This window comes from Hylaeus volcanicus, chromosome 5 (genome assembly GCF_026283585.1).
Source record: "Hylaeus volcanicus isolate JK05 chromosome 5, UHH_iyHylVolc1.0_haploid, whole genome shotgun sequence".
NCBI lineage: Eukaryota > Metazoa > Arthropoda > Insecta > Hymenoptera > Colletidae > Hylaeus > Hylaeus volcanicus.
In genome coordinates, this window is record NC_071980.1 from 27,468,397 (window position 1) to 27,476,982 (window position 8,586).

Here is an 8,586-nt window from a genome sequence, read left to right on the forward strand (position 1 = left end):
GCATCGGTGCGCGGTTGGTCTTAGAGAGGACATTAATTAAAATCGACGACTCTAAAATCAGCGCGATTCTCATGTTTTGACGGTGCACGAAACGTGCCGTCGCGCTGCGGGCTCACGAGACTTCTGACACGCATCGCTGGCTCCGCGCAATGATTTTGTCATGGTTAATAACGTACGCGACTGAAAAAGTAAACTTTGTTGCGCCGTCTATAATCAACTTTCGTCGCTTAACGAAGCGACAATGTGCCGGTAATTTTCCACCTGTCTCGGTTGCCTAGATCGATTTTTGTTTGGGAAAAGAGGTCGTTTCCACGCGTTGGAAATGTACTCAATTAGCGCGCTCGATCATTCGAGGGAAGTATAACGAAACGGGGAGAGGATCGTTTAGCCAACCACTACTGTTTCCTCGATCAAAAAGCAACGCGTTCGCGCGCCGCGATAGCTCTTTAGCGGCACGAGAACGCGTCTTGCCTCTCATTACCGTAACAGCGCATTAAGTCATCCTCGCTTTCGTAACGTCTCACTGAATGATTTACGAGATTCAATTGCCAACGGTACACACGCGGTCGTACGCGCGGCGCTCGGATAAAGCCGACGCCTAAAAACTAAGAGACCTATTAGTCGCGTCGACGAATACCAAATCCGTTGTTTACGTTTACGAGAGACTATCTCACGAATGAAACGTCGGAGTGTCTCGACGTCGAGAGGAGCAAAAACGTGAAAACTGTCGCAGCACGCGCACCTGTCGGATCCTCATGGGAAAGCATGATGGGATGCTCCGTGGGACGGTTTTTCCGAGTTGGATTCGCGGAGATGCGCGAACCTGTTCTCGGGCGCCTCCTTCTGCGGGGCCCACACATCACTCGGATGTAGTCATCTGTATCAATCAGGGAGTCGGTACGAGCTTATACACTTTCTTGCTCCGCTCGATACGTACACGCACACGGTGCAGTTAACTCCAATCAGGCTCGATTGCATCGGACAAGTGGAATAATTATTGCCGCGCGTCGCTTTATTGAATTATTAGGAACGCCGGTGCACGCTCGCTTCGTAAATAAGCATCCCTCTCGATTCGCGATCCCGATTCCCCTCCGTCCCTCGGATCGTAATTTTCTGCATGGCGCGCGCGGGAAAAAAGCGCCGCGTCGATAAATAAAGACGAACGAGGCGTCGATGCCTCGGTGAATGTACTCCGCGTCGCTTTGTTAACCCATGCTCCGTCCTCTCGTGCTGTGGCTGCCATTTCGCGTTTTCGAGAGCGGATGATAGATCCCAGCGGCTTTGTACTACAGTTTGTTCCTTCGCGTAGATAACGAGACGCGAAAATATGTGGATACCAGGGTGGTGTTGCATAACTTGGTTCAAAGAAGCACGAGCAAGTGTAACGTAAGTAGAGAAAACGGAATTAACAACGGAGAGTCTAGATGTATCGAGCGGATCGATATAAATACAAAATTTATTACCGTTAATGCATAACTAGTTGATGACGTTGCGTTTACCTAATAGCACGCGCACGGGGAATAACATCCGGGGAATGTCGAAAGGCAGCAGAGTTAGACTCTAATCGTGAAGTTATCGATAAATCGAGTAAACGTTCGACCGTATTTTGATAATCGGTAGTAAAACAACGACAGAGGAAGACTGCAAACGTTGGTCGGTTATACGGAACGCATTACTTTCCACGGAGAAACAGAGGGAGAAGTATGCTCGCCGCTCGCAATCCATTCGATCGCGAATTAGAAATTAGTTGTCGCGCATTTACATACTGCGCAGGTGGCCGGCCGTAGCCGGACTGGTCGCAGTTTTCAGGGTAAAACGAGTTCCGGCGTCGTTAAAAACCACGGTCTAGTCGACCAGTGTGAAACCGGTGCAATAAACGCACATGATCCGTAATACCGTGACATTAGCGAACGGTAAACGAAAAGTGTCAATCTGGAAAATTCGCGATTTAGAAGTCACCCGTCGCTTACAGATCTCCGCCATCCGATTCGAACTTCCCTCGATGGAATTATTCGAGAATGACCAACTCGATGCGTGGGATGCGAACGATATCAACAACTGGCGTTGAAATCGACGAACGAGACCGACCAGAGTACCAGCAGCGACGAGTTCGAGGTAGTAGCAATAACTCGGTGATCAGAATGACCGACGAAGTGCCATTACAACCTCATGATTCGTCCATCGCGCCCGTAAGAACAGTAATTCAGTTCGAAACGCGTGTTCGTTCCCCCATCTCCTCTGAAAAAAGTAGTCTGAGCAAATAGCGAGCTAGCGTCGCGCAAGAAACACCCTGTGAACGTCTAATTAGGCGAGAAAAACGAGCAGAACAGCGACGAAGAAAACTCAACCTCCTCGAGCGAAAGCGAGTCGAAACAAAACGAGGAAAAATAAAAACACGGGGAAATTTCCTCTCGAAAAGTCTTTCCTCCCGTAGCGTTCAGGGGAAGTCGATTAGCCAAAAGGGCGATCGGAAAGGGATGGGCTATATCGCGTCAAGGAGCGCCAATAAAACCGATCGTGCCCCGCGGTAAATCCATCCGTTCGCAGATACCGCGAGTAGCTGGCGAGTACGCGGCCGGATAGCCTCGCAGGCCGAACGAGCGCATAGTTGAGGAGGTTTGCAAGTGGTATAGATGTATAGGTGGGACGCAATCGGGGCCAGGTGTGGCTCGACCCGATGCTGGAAGCGGGAGAGGAGATAAAACGAAACGTTTGTTGGTTCTATGGACTCGGAAGGTATTTAGTTTCTTCCTTCTAATTTTTTCGACGACGGTCAACGATTTTCTATAGGTCACTCTATCGACGCAGATGACCAATTGCACAGGGATCCTCAAAGCTCATACTTGGTCTAAATCAGGTTTAAGATTGGCCCAGAGCATAGCAATCCAAAGTCGCGGATAACTAAAGCAACGAAAGATGCTTGGCCTCGAGGTTCCAAGGATCCTGATTCGTCTACGCTGAGAATCGAGATGAAAATAAAAATTGGGTGGATCCGCGAATCGAACCGCGAGTACAGAGACTCGGTGCGAGCGGCGACCACCATGCGGACGACCGACTATAAATAGATTCGAGCTACCTGTAGACGGTTCTGGTGGAGTCGCGAGCTAGGCGGCTGCAGTGGCGCGCCACATGCAGAGAGCACACGCGGCGAGCTTAGCCACGACGGTTAACTGTATAACCGCGCGACGCCGTGCAAGCAGCGCGCCGTGGCACACCGCAATTAACCACCGGACAACTTACCGGTCGCTCGGCCGGCTAATAAACGAAATAAGAGGAGCGCGAGGCCTGCAGGCACCCGCGCCGCATCCTTGACATGGCCGCGATCGGATCGACCACCACCTAGACCGCATTCCGATCCGGCCGTGACAACCGCCGGAGATCCTCGATGACGATTCTCGCGATCGACGACACCGGGACCAGATCCTCGTTTACGCGCGTTCGGTGCACCGCGCTTGCCGATTTCGAGGGAAGAATGGAACGCTCGGGGGACAATGGCGAACGTAGAGAAAGGAGAAGACGCGGGTGGTGGAAAGTAGAGAACTCACTCGCGATGAAAATGCCAGAGATCCCTAATAACGGTAATAACAAATGGCACCGAGAAAGCGCTACGAATCGAGCAATGGCAGACCAATGACTTTGAAGCGCAAGCGGAAACTTTAACGGCAGGAGGATCTGGAAGTCCCTGCTCCGAACGAAATCGGTATTAGAATCTAAATGAACAACGAATATAAAAAAAGAATTACTGTTAATCCTCTCAAATCTAAATCCTTTATCGCACAAATTTTCTGTTTTCTGTTTTCTACCCGGATTCTCTCGACTATTCTCCACCTCGTGGATACAGAGTGAGCATAAAAGGGTTAATCTTCTCTTAATCTAAGTCCGATCGAAGACACGGGAACGGTGAGGCGAGCGAAGCAGGGGCCGTTGTTCAGCGTGATCGCTTCTTTAACCGCTCACCGGCTGCTTCGTAATATCACTTTGTTGCCTATGAATGAGTCGCTCGAATGGTTGATAAACGTTAGATCGGATCGGTGAAATTTTTTCGATACGGTTTTACCGGCAGGACTGCATTCCTGTTCGCGTCCGCGACACGTAATAGCCGCGTAATACCACGGCTCCTCGTTCCACGTAATTCTCGCTGCGAGGATTTCAGGAGAGTTCGCGAGAAGCACCGCGATTCGCCGATCGTTAAGGGAAACCCAGGCATGATAACCGGCAGATCGACGCAGTAAATTTTCGAGTAACGATGGAGCGACGTCGCTCCGCGGCAACGACTCGTTCAGCAACGCGGAAAAGTTTAAGAATCTTTTACGAGGGTGTTACGTGTCCGAAGTGCTTTCCAAACAATTTTCTCTGGAATTTTCGAATGGGTAGTTTGGTAGTTTCGAATCAATTATACGATCTAATCGTTCTGCCTGTAGCGATTAAGAGACATCGAGTCCCAGAGTAGTGCGTCGGATATGTAATATTTGGAAAATCTCGAGAAGACGAGGAATATGTAGCTGTCGAGATGACGATTGAAAAAGACCTTGTGAAATCTAATCATTCCGCCGGGTCACGGCAAGATAAACAGGTGCGACCTTCGATCGATCAATTACGGAGCGGATTTGAAGGATTGCACGATGTCGCGGCCCCGCAACGAGAGGAATTGTATAGTTCGACGCGAAATGACAGTACAAAATTACTCGGATGTCCAGCTGAGATAATGGTCTTCGAGTCAGGCGCACGTTTGCCGTATGATTGGTTAGAGTTTCCAGCAACTTACGGCGCACCGCCGTGCTGACGGGCGTTATTTATTGCGAGTGTTGAGCATTCATAACGCTCGCGAACCGGGATGAATAGAATACCCCATAATCCGAAAACCTATGATTCGTGGCTGCCGATAAAACCCGATTCGTTGCTCTTGATCTTGATCGAGAAATTAAAACGTGAACTTTAAGGTCTCCCTCCCTCGAACCATGGATCGTAGGGGAAGTACTTTGGACATTTGTTTCAATTGTAACGCTTTTACTCCTGGCTCGCATTTATATAAAAAAAAAAATTCTATGCTTTAAGGAAAACTAATTTCTCTTCGTTACAAAGTGCCGGCCGAGGTGAGGAAACATCGATCATCCCCCCGGCAAGGCGATCAATTTAATCATCTCGTAATTTCTGTTATCAACTTTAACGGAACTCGGTCGCCCGAGGCGCTCGAACCCTTCGTCTCTATCGTCCGACAACCCTTGTTCCTTTAACTACCGACGATTTCGAGCCATCTTTAACGACCGCCACCTGACGCAACAACTGCCTCGCCCCAAGATGACAGTTGTCTTCGGAAGCGTGCCGAGGGTGTCTGGTAAGGGTGGAAAGGGCAGATGTCGACGGGTCTCGATTAGAAACGAATTTCTCGAAATAATGGGAATCCGTCGGGGAGACGGGCCACCGTAATCTTATCTACATCGATCGGTCAAATTTCGATGGAAAAGATATTACCGCGGGGCGTCGCGTAGGCGCAGGAAGCGAGGAGAATCTCGCGTGTCGCCAGACTGGAGGAGTTGTTCTTGCGGAGTAACGCATGAATATTCATTTGATAAATTGACGATTGGAAAGGATCGTTAGACGCGAGGAATACAGCGGCCGTAAATCGAACACGTATTCCCGAGGACGAGGTAAAAAGACGCGATAAAACGATGTTGCATCCGATTAATTCTATTTCGTGTCATTTCGTTGGGGAATGCTTTCAAGTTGCGGAAGACGAGAGGATAACTAGTTCTCGCGAAAAAGAAAGAAGTCGAGTCCAGAGGAATCGTTTCCCTGGTACTTCCTTGTCTTGGTGATCGCATTAATCTGTCAGTGATCGTCAACCCTTTTCCTTCGCGAAGAACATCGATTAGCAATGCGAATTTCAGTTGCCGACGGCGGATCATCCAACCCTTTAACGCGTCAACGACGCGCAGAAATCATCCTCGAACTTCCGTTGCCCGAGAAGTTTAGTCAGATTCCTTCGAAGCACAATCGTAGCGTTAACGGTCTCTCGAGCCTCACTCCGATACCTGTCACTCGAAAATCGTTCCTACTACTTTTTGCTGGCCCGTTCGTCAGTCATTAACCGCGCCCGACACATCTATCATTATTACGTACGAGCAGTTGTCTATAATTGACGAATGTAAACACAGAGTATGCCGGCCTGTGTGTGCCGGTTTATGCGTGTGAATTCCGTGCGCCTAACCATCGTTGCTTCATTCACGATCCCCGCGTGTGCGACGAGCGTCGATGTTTGGCGTTTAGAATCTACAGAAATCATTTGGACGATGCTTTTGTAACGAACAAAATGACCTCGAGTGTCTTAGGAGTTAACGACCATCTTTGAGAAACGATATTGCGCAATTGTCGCGCAGGGAAAACGGTTCTTCTCGATAGAAATAGCGTACGAATCAACGTACCAATGTTTGACTAACTGATAGTCATTTGTTATAATAAAAAAAAAAAAAAAACACTTCGTATTGATTTAATATTTCAAGAACTTGCGTGGAATGAACTTACTCAAAATCGAGTCGCTTCGTCGTCGTGGTCGTCTTCGTTGTCCGCCTATATCCCTCGGTTACCTCTTGACCAAGCGTCGAAGTCTCTGAATATTCACTGAACACCTTGGCAACACTTCACCGTTCTCGCGCCCTGTCGCACCGTTCACAGTGGTCTCTCATACCCGCACAGGCAGCACGATTCTCTTGGTCACAGAACAACCCCTTCTCGACCACCCCCGGATTCGATTCCTTCTGCCTCGATCGAACAAACCCCCGTGAATCCGTCTCGCGCGACAGGTGCGATTGTTTTCGATTCCGATTTTCCCTGATCCTCGATTCCAGAACTGTTTAGTCGACGAATCTTTACGTCACTCTGAACTAAACATTATTCGAACGAACGGCTCCTAAGCATCGCGATTATCTTCCAAGTTACCACAGAACGCGGACGACACCGATGACGTTTCACAGATGCATCCAGATGAGATGTTCAATCACCGTGGATCGGGTGTCCATTAAGAGTGACCGGCTCGTTGGTCACCGTTGCGCGAAACATTCCGGATCGCTGGTCCCGCTGATCGCGTGGCTGAACGCGTGTGATGCCAGGGGTGGGGGCGGTGGTTGTTCGACGGGCGAAAGAGGAAGTCTTCGGCGGCGATCGCCGCGGGGATGGCGATAAATTCCACGACAGGATCGATCACAGTTTACTATCGAGGAACACGCGAACAAGCCACAAGTGTCTTCGATCGGAAGGGGTGTCGCTCGAGTCCCGCCGACCCCACGAGAGTCACGAGGTGCAACAGTTCACAGGATCGTCTGGTCGAAACTATCCCGCGATCCTCGAGTGTCCGCGAACCACGTCGATCGACCGATCGGAGGAACGAGCTTCGCGAGACTATCGAGGCGGACCGAAAGCCCGGTCTCTGGTCCCGATTACCTGCTCGGCTATCACGCGACACGCTCGAGCGGGCGGGGCTCCGCGAAACGGCGAACAAAACCGATGAACGTTCGTCGATGCGTAATCTCGAAGGACGACGCGGTGACGACAATGTTTATCCTTCCGAGGACGAGTAGCCACCTTGGTGCCACACGAGCTCGCCTGGTCCCGCGCTTACGTCCTACGTCTTCGTGTCTACGTTCGCCGTTCTACCTCGTGGAGCGTGCAGCAGGAGGCGTGCTGTCCCGGACTGGACTAGTCTGGGCCCCTGGAGTAGAGAGGGCCGGTCGCGCTTCACCTCCGCTTCACCGGCCTCCCCCCTCTTTGGACGAGGCTCTCCTGCCTGTCTTTCTCCGACCGACCGGCTGGCTTCGTTCCTTCCTTCGCGTAAGCCTCGAACACGAAGCACATCGAGGCTTACCTGTCTCTCTGTCTCCCCCTTCCATCGCGACCTCTCGCGATATCAGCGGCCCGCGGGGGAAAGAGATCGCGAGGGAGAACTCGTGGCGAACAGAGAGGGTGATACGCGTAGAAAGAGAAGAGTGGATATCTCGGAGAGAGACAGCACGAGAGGGAGAGGTACGATCAAAACGGCCCCTCTCTTGTAACTTTCTTCAAGTCCTTTGGTGGACGGCGTACCACGACGCCCCCACAGTGGTGCGAGGTGTGGAAACATTGAATCGCGCACGGCTGGAGGAGCTTCGAAGTTGACGGACCGACACCTCGATCGAACACCGTCGATCCGATGGTCCCTCTTCCCGCCAATCGCGGACCCGCTACTCCATCGATTATTCCGAAACGTGGTGTCAACCGTCGAGGGTCGAAGACGTTTAGTCGACGAATCTACGAGAGAATTTGCAGAGTTCCAAGACGAATCATTTATCCGGATCAACATGAACACGTTAACGTTTGGCTGACCTGTCGAAGTTTCGAAATTCAGCGACGATTCCGAGGTCCACGCGAAGTAGTTGTTCACACCGTCACCGTTATGGGCGGAACCAAGCGGAACCACGCTTCCTGCACAGAACAAAACTTCCCTCCTCCACTCGGTTAAATTGGACTTTGGGCAAAGTCGCTGCTTCTCGTTTATATTCCTGGGTCGGTTATAAATCAACGCGCTCGCCCATCGAGCTTAACGAAGCGCGTGGG

General features: G+C 50.7%; 1 protein-coding gene across 7 annotated transcripts in view; it reads right to left on the minus strand.

Annotated features, from left to right (window-relative positions):
• LOC128876733 (paired box protein Pax-5-like) overlaps positions 1 to 7,682 on the minus strand; it is a 114,256-nt gene extending 106,574 nt beyond the window's left edge. For all 7 annotated transcript variants that reach the window (XM_054123334.1, XM_054123330.1, XM_054123329.1 and 4 more), the window contains exon 1: positions 6,523 to 7,682. The gene's annotated coding sequence lies outside the window, so the exon portion shown is untranslated. The remainder of the gene's footprint in view (positions 1 to 6,522) is intronic.
• Positions 7,683 to 8,586: the final 904 nt, after the last annotated feature.